The sequence below is a fragment of the Apteryx mantelli genome, chromosome 1 (genome assembly GCF_036417845.1).
Source record: "Apteryx mantelli isolate bAptMan1 chromosome 1, bAptMan1.hap1, whole genome shotgun sequence".
NCBI lineage: Eukaryota > Metazoa > Chordata > Aves > Apterygiformes > Apterygidae > Apteryx > Apteryx mantelli.
This window is the reverse complement of record NC_089978.1, coordinates 218,981,672-218,992,178: the sequence shown is the minus strand read 5'-3', so window position 1 is coordinate 218,992,178 and position 10,507 is coordinate 218,981,672.

The following is a 10,507-nucleotide window of genomic DNA, read 5'->3' as shown; positions in this document are numbered from 1 at the left end:
GTGATTTAAACTGACATTTCTTAAGAGTTTGCAAGGAATAAGCAAAAAACCCACTTCAGTCTAATGTGAAGTGTTGAATTTTAAGTCAAAACAAAAATGATGACTCAACTTGAGATGATTTTGTTTGTTTGTTTTTCTATTTCTCTGAAGGAAAAAAGGAAAATAGAAAACATTTTGTTTTGATTCAACCTATATTAGTGCTTCAATTTTTGACTCTGACTTTTTATTTTCTGAGTATGGTTTCCAAGACAAAAAATCTCCCCAGATGAAGATACAATGCTCATTTTGCCAGTGTGGTCTCTGTTAGATGAGGCAGTCACTATGTTCTCTGCCATTCATTGCAGACTACCAGCTGATAATCCTTGAACACTGTGTTTCTTGGTTCTTACAGAAATAATTTACACTTAGATAGCTACTTTTTGGCACTGATATACGAAAATGGAGACCCTACTAGCAAGCAAAATCAGAAATCTTTCCTAAGTTCCTAGTGCGTACCCCTGAACTCAGCCTGCTGTGAGATGACCCTCTATGGATGCACCTGCCTTATGTAGGGGACCTCTAAGGTCTTCTGGGGAAGGACTTTGAAAACAGAGATGAGCCTGTAACTCCACTAGAGAGACTGACTGACCTCCCAAGCAGCAGATGTCTTGTTATCTTTAGACTTTATTTCTCATTCGGCTCTATTTCTTATTGACTTTATTTCTCATTATCAGATCCCATAAGCTGACTCCCTCATGCACATGTGCTTAATAGCTGTTGGCCATGTCTGCACTATATGTCCAGAGGGACTGTTGGCCAGTTCTCGAGATCAAATTCAGTCAGGTCCAGCAGTGAAGTTGGGGTGATTTTCAGGTCACGACTCAGGAAGGAAAAACAGGTACCTGAAGAGGAGTTTGGGTCTGGCCTGGTTACCTCTATCTGCCCACATGGTAACATCATGTGGATATAGGGTCCTCCTGGATGCTGCTTGCCAGAGGACCCTGTAGGCTTTATCATCAGCCCAGCAGAAGGTACCTACAAGCAGCAGTTTGGACGTGTGAGGGTGAACTTGGAGTATAAACAGCACAAGTTCACTTCCCAGCCAAGCAGTCCGCATTGGTGCAGCTACTGAATCTAACAGGACTTAAATTTTCCCAGACCAAGGCCTGGGCACTCAAGCTCTGTTCGCCTTCACTGTTGTTTCGTTTCAGTGTAGATTTTTCCTTCACGTTTCGCTCAATGTTCTTGGGCCTCTGGGTATGGCACCACACACACTTTTAAGCAATTAAGCCTGAGCTCTGGGGTCAAACTCACAAACGTGTCTTCAAATTTCACATTTTAAGCCTATCCAGACGGCAAGAATGTCATGCTGGCGCTATCAATCCACATCCCCAACCCTTGAATCTCCACAGTAAATCACAAGCAAGTCTTCCTCAGGGTCTTTTGAAAGCAGAATAGTCTGAATACACGCATAATATTTGAGCTAGTGTAAAATATGAATCCCTCAGGGAAGAAAAACTGAGTCTGCAACACTACTGGAGAAGATACGGTCAACTGTTTGGAAAAGTGGTGTCTAAGCATTTTCACTCACTGATGCTAGTCTCTCGGGCAGAGACACGGAGGCTGAGTGGTATTTGCCTGGAAGAAGCACAACATTAATGACTATTTGCTTTACCTTTGTGCAAACAAAGTAGATTTCTGCTCTGGACCTGACTGCTGGCTGCTTTTGAGCATCCACCTTGTGCTCAGTGTAGACCTAGTTCCTGCTTCACACACTGGCAGAGAGATACTAAAGGTAGGACGTGCTCTGTCACTAGTCACGAAGAAATACCAAGGCCCTTGGGCTCCGATTTCCCCATCTGCTGGCTCACAGCCTGTTCCAGCAAGCAGGCAGGTCATCGCAGTGCTTGGCGACAATGCTTGGCAGAGCACTGCGATGCTGGATCACGCCCTCTTAGCTTCCTGCAGCCACTGGCACAAAGCTAGCTCCCCCGTGCCAGGGCAGCACAGTAACTCCTTTAGCCAGCTTTGAAATTTTGCTCTCAAATCCTCCACTTCCCCCACTCCTGCGGAGGTCCTTAGGTGTGAAGAGGCAGAAGAGTTGGTCTGCTGCCCTGGTACAGGAGTTCTGTTGCCCCATCCCCACGGGAAGAAGTGAAAGAAAACTCCTTGCTGCACAATGTCCACTCCTGAGAACTCATGAACTTTAAGAATCTGATGGAATTTATTATAAGATAAAGTATCTCAATTCCAGCGTTTTATCACAATTATGTATGAACGTATTCACCATTTCAGACTCACTAAGTTGCCCACTGTAATATTTTGTCGATGGACTTCTTTGTACACAACAAATTTTTGGAGCAGAAATTGTCTGTAAGATGTTCTCCAGGGGGACTGGTGGTCTTAAGCAGTTCCACTATGCAATTAGTGCAGCATCAGCTCTAAACTGGACAATTTGTTCTGGGGTGGGCTAGAGGATTTGCCACCTAAACTCTTCAGCTTATAATTTCCTTGTGCTGTTGGATGAGTTTTGCTGGGCTTGAAGTTTTGAGGGCTGGTAGCTTTGTTTTGTTGTGAATAGATGCTTGCAGACAATTCAGTATTCAAAATCTGATACTCGAGATGCTTTTTTCAGTCATGAAAACCACACGCTGTCATTGCAGTTACCCAACTGGAGAAGTGTGACCCTTAAAATCAAGTGTCCAATGCAAGTATGTAGGTACACAGGAACATGTGGTAACACATAGCACTTTTGACAACACAGCTAGAATTTTCTTTCTGTAATAGAGACATATAGACATCACCATTGCACCAAACAAATGTTAAAAATGTTTTAAAGTATGACCTAACCAGCTTGTCAAACTTTCTCACCCATCAGTCTTTGTTTTGAGATCTATTAAGACAGAAGTCACTGTAACTGTGAGACATTAGCTTACCTCCAGAAGAAAGATTTGAAAAATAACCTTATTTGCAATAATCCATCTCCATCACCCAGGATGACTTTCAGTGCCATAAATACTCTGGGAATATCAAAAGCTCCTGGCCTGAGGTCTATTAATTTCAATGATGTTTCTAATTTAAGCCTACAAAGAAAGTGCTAAATGACAGTGAGTTACTCAAGCACAAGCAGATGATTTAAGAGCAGATGCAGGGATTCAATTCTCAGAGGTTTCCTTCAGCCTTTGTCCTGCCTAGCTGGTGAGCTCAAAATACCCTACAAGATGCTGGCACATCGACTCTTCCTGAGGCCAGAATCACAACAGCCACTAGAAACCCAGTTTTCAAATGACAGTTCAGTTTAGTTAGGCCTAAATCTTGGGGTATCTATATATAGGTTGATTTTTTTACAAGTTATGGGAATTCAGCTGCTCAAACTTCCACTGGAAAAGGCAAGGGTTGGAAATTTGTGAGATCTCATGGATATTAAATGATGCTCAATGCAGGCTCATGTTGTCTGATAATGCAGGAAAAATCCTTTTTGCCATGCATTTTGCTGGTCTCCCACATTCAGTGGCATTCAGCCCTGCAGATCTCCTCAGAATAAACCTGATCAAAGCTTTCCACAACTGAGTCAAGATTTTTCAGCAGTGTGGTCAGTTTTGCAGTGAGAGCACAAGAGGTTCCTAATTGTTCTTCTTCCTCCAGTAGCTCAGGCCACACTCCCACCCACAAGGCAGTTGTTCTCCTTCCTTTCTTCCCATCTGCCCAGAACCTGCTTCCATCTCTGTCCCAGTGCTAGGACAATCATGACAAAAGGATGTTGCAGGAATGACTGAGGGGAGGAAGGAAAGTGTGGCAATTTCCCTGTAAGTAGTTCACCAGATTGCATGAGAGCATCTGGTTACTGGTTGCCTCCAACTATAGGCACACAGGAGCTGTGGACTGCCTGTTCACCCCTCATCCTGAGGAGCTGAAATTGGTGATCCAACCACCTGGTCTGCATAGACCAGAACTGCCTCCTTAGCGGACACTTCAGCTCAAGCACCCCCTTTCCACAAACACACTGAAGATGGCTGAGAGTTCAGCAGATCCAGAGCCAAATGATATGTATAAGCAACTGGGCACCAATAAAGCTAGAAGCTTTGCATAGATGTCCTGAGACCACCACTGCTCTTTTAATTAACTGCTTGAAAAAAAATTGTGTAGGTCTGGACCAAAGTAAAAAACCTTACATTGTCCATGAGCCTGTCTCCATCATGACACCAGACCTCATACGGATATAACAGGGGCTTGATGCTGTGTAGAAGATTCAGGCTTTTGCACAGGGACCTGCACACACTCACTTGCAGCTATGTCCCTGCCATCACGCATCATGTTGGAGAAGAAGGCAGCTGGAAGCAAGCTGCCATAATCGAACAGTTCCTGTGTGTCACCCTTCCCAGACAAAGTCTTCATTGGATATAGCTCAGCAGCAGTCACGGAGTGCACTGTCAGCTACAGAGTGGAGGAATTGTTCTCCCCTTACCTCTTCATTGCTCTGATGGAGGAACCATGTGGCCACAAGTGTCCAGGAGCACAGAGAGAGTCCAGATACAATGGTCTGGACTAATTAAAGCAGTCAGGGAATGCAGCAATCAGCAGGAAGATGCAGGGCACAGACAGAGAATAGTGAAGACAGGGAGTATGCAGGTCATAAGCCAGAGTAGAGAACATTCAGGAACAGGAGATGCAAGACCTCAGAGACACCTCTGGAGACACTCAAGATCCTTCTGGGCAGTCCACCACTCATCCCTGAGTCAGAGTCCTACCAGCTCAATATGCTTGCTCCAGCCCTGATCAGTACAAGACTAACTTTCCTCACTTCCACTGGGAAAACCATTTCACTCTGTCCCATTGCCTGCTCCACACTTCTGGAAAGTGCTTGTGATTTCTTTCCTTCTTTCTCTCCCCCACTCCCACTTCCGATCCTTCATTCTAGTACTTGAGTTTCTGACTTCCTTTTTATCAGCTTTACACTACTTGAAATGAAAGCTCCTTTAGATAGTACTATCTAGGCTTCTGTATTCCCCCTGTCCTAAGAGGTTTCCACATATGCTGAGTTCAAACAATCAACTATTGTCTTTGGTCTGGGAAGGGTGTGGCAGAGGCTTTGTCCACAGGGTGGGGATACATGCATCAAAATTTTCAGGAAGCAGCACTTGTGGTAAGAATGACCTTGTATTGTCAACCAGAATCTACAGCATCCACATCCTCCTCCTCTGGGGATGTGCAAACAGTATCAACCAGGAAAAAAGCCACCAGCAGCCCAAAACATAGGCACCATTTTAGAAGGAGGCAGGGGATGCAGCATGCCCTCTCAGATTACCCTCCGACCTTGGCTAAAATATTACTGCCCTCTCGGAGGTGTCCAGCAACTGCATAAGCATGTGGTAGATTCTTGCGGCATAGTAGCATCACCTCCTGTAAAGTATCCAGAATTAGCAGAATTATGTCTTAGAGTCTAAATTTTGGGGAGTATCCACGTGCCAAAATGCAAGTGTTTAGCATCATTTTACCCTGTTGGGTATTATGGCTGGTATCCTGCTGCCTATCCAAAACTATAGGTCTTCCCTAAATTCTATATTGTAGCTGCCAGCCCCATATACACTGTAGGTCTTGCACACCATGAGGTGGCTCACATGGCCCAGGGCACTTCTGTTTAGAGAACTTAATACCAATGTGCACAACAAAATGAAGACATCCGCATTTAGGTGTCTCCTTGTGAGCTGGGTATCTAAGCTCCCATGATAGTCAATGGAAACCTAAGATTCAACTCAGTTGTCTAAACATAGAGCTCTAGTACCAGTAGAGATGCTCTAGGATATCTGAGATACAGACAGCTTACAGGTGTATCAGGTAGCCTACAGAGACAGCTCAGATAGCCTTAGAAATCTGTGTTTAGACAGCTGAATCCCACCTATTGTGGTGTGAGCAGTAGTCCAAAGGAAAGAGCAGCTTGAGGAACAAGTGAGGTTAAAGACAGAGGGCTACCTGCACTGGCTAGGAGGTTCTTCGCAAAGGGAGCAGAGACAGGTCAGGGATACCAGACATCATATGGGATTAGTTTGCTTAGCCAGAGAGACAGCTCCCAAAACAAAACTGGTCTGGATCTCATGGCTTTGCATGGGGCAGGTCCAGGGAAGTGACTAATGGCATCATGACATATGCTGAGAACACATCCTTGATCCTCCATGTCCCAGTCCTGACAATATTCCCATCCCTCATACCCTACCTCCTCCCACCACGTAGGCAGCGCCTAAACCTTAGGATCTGGGCACTCATTTGGTGGTGTTTTGCTGCTGTTTGTTAGGCACTGGCAGCCCCCCGCTAGCAGTGGTGGAAACTAAATATAACTGGCTCGGGCTCATGGATTTCATTATCGAGCTCAGAAAAGGAAACACCTGGAGCGAGGGGAGGAGGGGACGAGCACAGCTAGCTCTGGTGCCTGGATGGACTACCTGCCCCAAAGGCATTGGCGTTCCCATCGCAGTCTCATAACAAATAACAAATAGACACTGTTTTCCATCCCAGTGGCATGTCCCGTTGGAGTCACCGTCCAGCTTCAAGCTGCAATTGCTGCAGTGAGAGCTGTCCTGTCAGCCAGCACCAGGCTGGCTGCAGACACCTTTAAGCCTCTCATCAGACCAGGCTCTGCAGAAGCAATCTCTCCTAGAGGGGCTTGGAGAGGGTGAGCAACCAAGAGGCAGCCTACCTGCCAGCCCAGCATCTCCTGCTAGACAGAATTTCTCCCAGCCCACAACTGCTCTCACAGGGGCTGGTGACAGCTTGCAAAGGACAGTTCCCTCCTTAGCCCCCTTCCCTGCCACCGTGGACCCTCAGCCCGCTGTCCCTGCGGTCCCTCTGCTCTGGAGCAGCGAGGCAATGACACTGTCTGACTCCCGGCAGTTGCCCCTTTTCTCCTCCCAGCCCTCAGCTCGAGCTGCCTCCTCCATCCCCAGCCTCAGCTCATCAAAGGGCTCTGTGTTGCGCCTCCTGCCCCTATTGAGGTCGACATTACAAATTATCCTTTCATTCCTGCTGTCATCTCCTCGGCAGAGCACAGAAGTCCGACCCCCCCCCCCCCCCACCACCACCACTCCAAGCTCAGCACTGAAAAAGATGATGATTTTTTTTTTCCCCTCCCACGGAAAACAGCCCACCTGCTCCGACTTTCATCCCCACCCCAGTTTCTGCCCTGTTCCCTTCCTCTGCATTCAGCCTCTTCTCGCAGGAAAACATTCACAATGGAAAAGATCGACAGCAAGGAGGATAACGCGCGAGCCAGCATCCCTCCAGACAGCTGCTCCTGCTCCGCAAGTGGCCAATAATGATTTCGCTTTCCCCTCTCCCTTCACATGCTAATCACTGAGGAGTGATTAGAGTTGCAGCCTGACACCAAGGGAAAGAAACAGAGCGAGAGGCCAAAAGGAGTTCTCAATGCTAAAGTGGCATGGGGGAGAAATGTGTGAACGAAAAGCAAAACAAAGCAGAAAAATCAAAAAAAAAAAGAATGGTGCTGAAAAAAAAAAACAAAAAGAAACAAGGATTTGAAGAAGACTCTTTCTTTATGGTTAGTCACGTTCGCTCCTTTCAGCGTTCACCCTCAAAGTGACCAGGGAAGTGGCCTATTAAAGACTGCTGCTTTCTTATTAGTATTCCTCCTTCCCAGCCGGAGGAGGTAGCAAAGAGGGGGAAAGGGCGATGGAAGCGGGTTTAGGGAGGGCGCTTGGAAATTCCTGGCATTTTTCTGCCTTTGTGTCTGGGGGCTGAACTGAAAGGGAGCGATGGAGAGCTGCAAGGGCCCAGCATAAAACCTCCTGCCCCCTCCAGCAGCGAGGGGATCGTGCTTGGCAGAACTGAGAGCCTTTTTATCCCCTTCACTAGTCAGCTTCCAAAAAAACCCTATAAATTTGATGGGTTTTTCTTTTTTTTGACGGAGAGTTGGCCCTCAAGGGAGCAGACCCCGAGGTCTCTTTTCCGTCTGCCCCTGATAACACTGACTCCTTTGGATTCCCACGGGAAAGGCCTGTTCAGATCTTCTCCCTACAGCCCTGGAGACTGAATCTCTTCAGGTTTTTGTCTGGTTTCACTTTAAAATTGCCATCTGACAGAGCTCCCCTGGCTCCTCTTTTGAAACGACGCTGTGCTGCTTCGTTTCACTGTCAGCCCCAGCTATTGTCCATCGCATTCCTCAAGGCGTAACAACAGCTATAGTGGGTCAGAGCAAAGCCTTGTCTAAGCCACTATCCTCTCCCCAAAATGACTAGAAGTGGATAAAGAGGGAGAGGAGGCAGCGAGGAATATTCCTAGGGAAGAGAATGAGAACTGCAGCGTTAAGCGACCTCAGCAGCCTCCAGGAGCTCCTGCACGAGAGTTTCCACCCAGAACATCACGCTTACCAGCCAACGATAGACCTGTCCCCCTGGATTTTTTTTGACTCCTTTGTCGAACTCATTTATGCTTCCGTTCTCCGCAGCATCTCCCAGTTCCTGAGTTATGTGAAGGAATGAACAGTCTCACCCGCTCCCACTGTCCGTGTCTCTCAGGATGTTGTGACCCAGGGTTGTCCTCCTGCCCAGCTCTCTCTTTTGCGGACAATGGAGCCCTAGCCTATTCCCTCGGTAGCGCTTACACAGAAATTGTTCAGGGCCTGTAATTGTTCGTGGTGCCCTTACCTTTCCCAGCCCTATTGTGTCCTGTGGAGATGGGGGGAACAGAATTGTATACTCCATTCAAGAGGTCAATGCCCCAGAGATTTATTCGGTGCCATAATCGCTTTTTTTATTTCTTTTGAACATTATTCCTTTCCTAAAAGCTCTAAACTTCTATTTCACCTTTTTGACTCTGGCTGAGTACAGAGATGACATTTCACTTAGCTCTTCCCAGGGACACAAAGGTGCCACCCTGGGAATGGCTAATTTAAGGCCTGGGTATGGTCAGGCTGCTTTTTACCATGTGCAGTATTTTACACTTTCCAATATCAAATGTGAATTGTCCCTTGTCCCACTCAGTTGCTCCAGATTAGAAAATCATTCTGCAGTTTTACATGCTGAGCTTTCAGTCGGACTATCCCGAATAAATCTGTAGCAGCAGCAGCAGCAGCAGCAGCAGCAAACATACTGACTTCATTATTCACCCCCTTTTCCAGATCACCCATGAAAAGACTGAGCAGAACAAGCCCAGGAGAGGCTGGGACCTACCAGCATCACAACCCTGCTGGAAAAATCATCACTTCATTCCTGTTCTTTGTTTCCTAGCTTTGAACCTTTAATTAATCCATGGTGAACAACAGAGGTATCATAGTCTTCTGTACTGCTCAGGACCTGGATCAGACCAACCAGACTGGATCTGACTCATGTGCCATCTCACTCATTTTTTTGACTGAGCCCAGTAAAAGAAACCAGAAAGCCCACAGGGGCAGGGTGGCCTGCCTTCTGATGTTCAGCCTATATCTTACTAAGGCTATGAAGGAAGATTCCCACATGAGGCCTCTCTATAGTCCACACGGTCCTGTACATAGATGTAGGTGCATCAAGGTACTCCCTTGAGCTTTGCGTCTGAGTGACTCTCCTTGGGGGAGTCATCTCGCTGCCCACTGGCAGAACACAGCTCATAGCCCATCTTTCCTCTCTCCACTTATCCACCTGAAGCTGGGAGGGAACATGTCCAGGGCTTTGCTTCATGGAGAGCTATAAACTCTGTCCAGATCTGTTGCATGGAAAAAATTATGATGAGCCAACGCATCCACACACCATCTGATAGCTAAAAATAGGGAGCAGTGAACCGAAAATGTCGGGCTCCGCCTTGGAGAGCCCGCAGAGCGCCTCGCATGCAAACATTTGTTTGCAGCAGTACAATGGAAAAGTGGTCAGTGCTAAAAATAGGGAAGGTTGCTCTTAAGCACGGGTAGGTGGGGTGGAATATGTGCTGTGCCAGTAGCTCAGCATTTGGCTAATAAATGAGGGAGGACAACAGCCGAGGAACTGAGGGGGGAAGAAGTTTGTTTATTCATAGCTACATGCTGTCTTGTGCTTTTTCCTTCTGCCAAGAGTGACCTCAAAGCAATCGAGAGCTCCTCACCAGAGCCTGCGCCTCTCCTTCCCTCCTCCTCTTTTCACTTTTGACCGGGTTGCAAAGGCCAGCTGGCCCCTGCTGTTCGCCACGCTCAAAAGATACACAAGCATTGTACAGTGAGATCCATGGAGAATATCTCTCATCAGCAAAATCTCAAATCGAATTCAAAGCACACTGAAGAATGAAAGACAGCATCTGTGGATAATGCACTGGTGGAGGTTTCCAGCAATCAGGCTTCCATTTTCTTTCTCATTATTTACTGTAATTATCCCCTGTGCTATTCAGCCAGGAATGGCTGGTCCTATCCTGCCTGGTGCTGTAGATGACAGGGAAGCAATTGACTCAGACTCAGAAAGGTCACATCAAAATAGATAGCAGAGATCCCAGGTTCTATAATTGTGTGTAATGTTATAACATCAACCTCTTCTTTCATTTTGGCAGCTTGAAAAGTATCATGAAGAGTCGGCACCCAGAT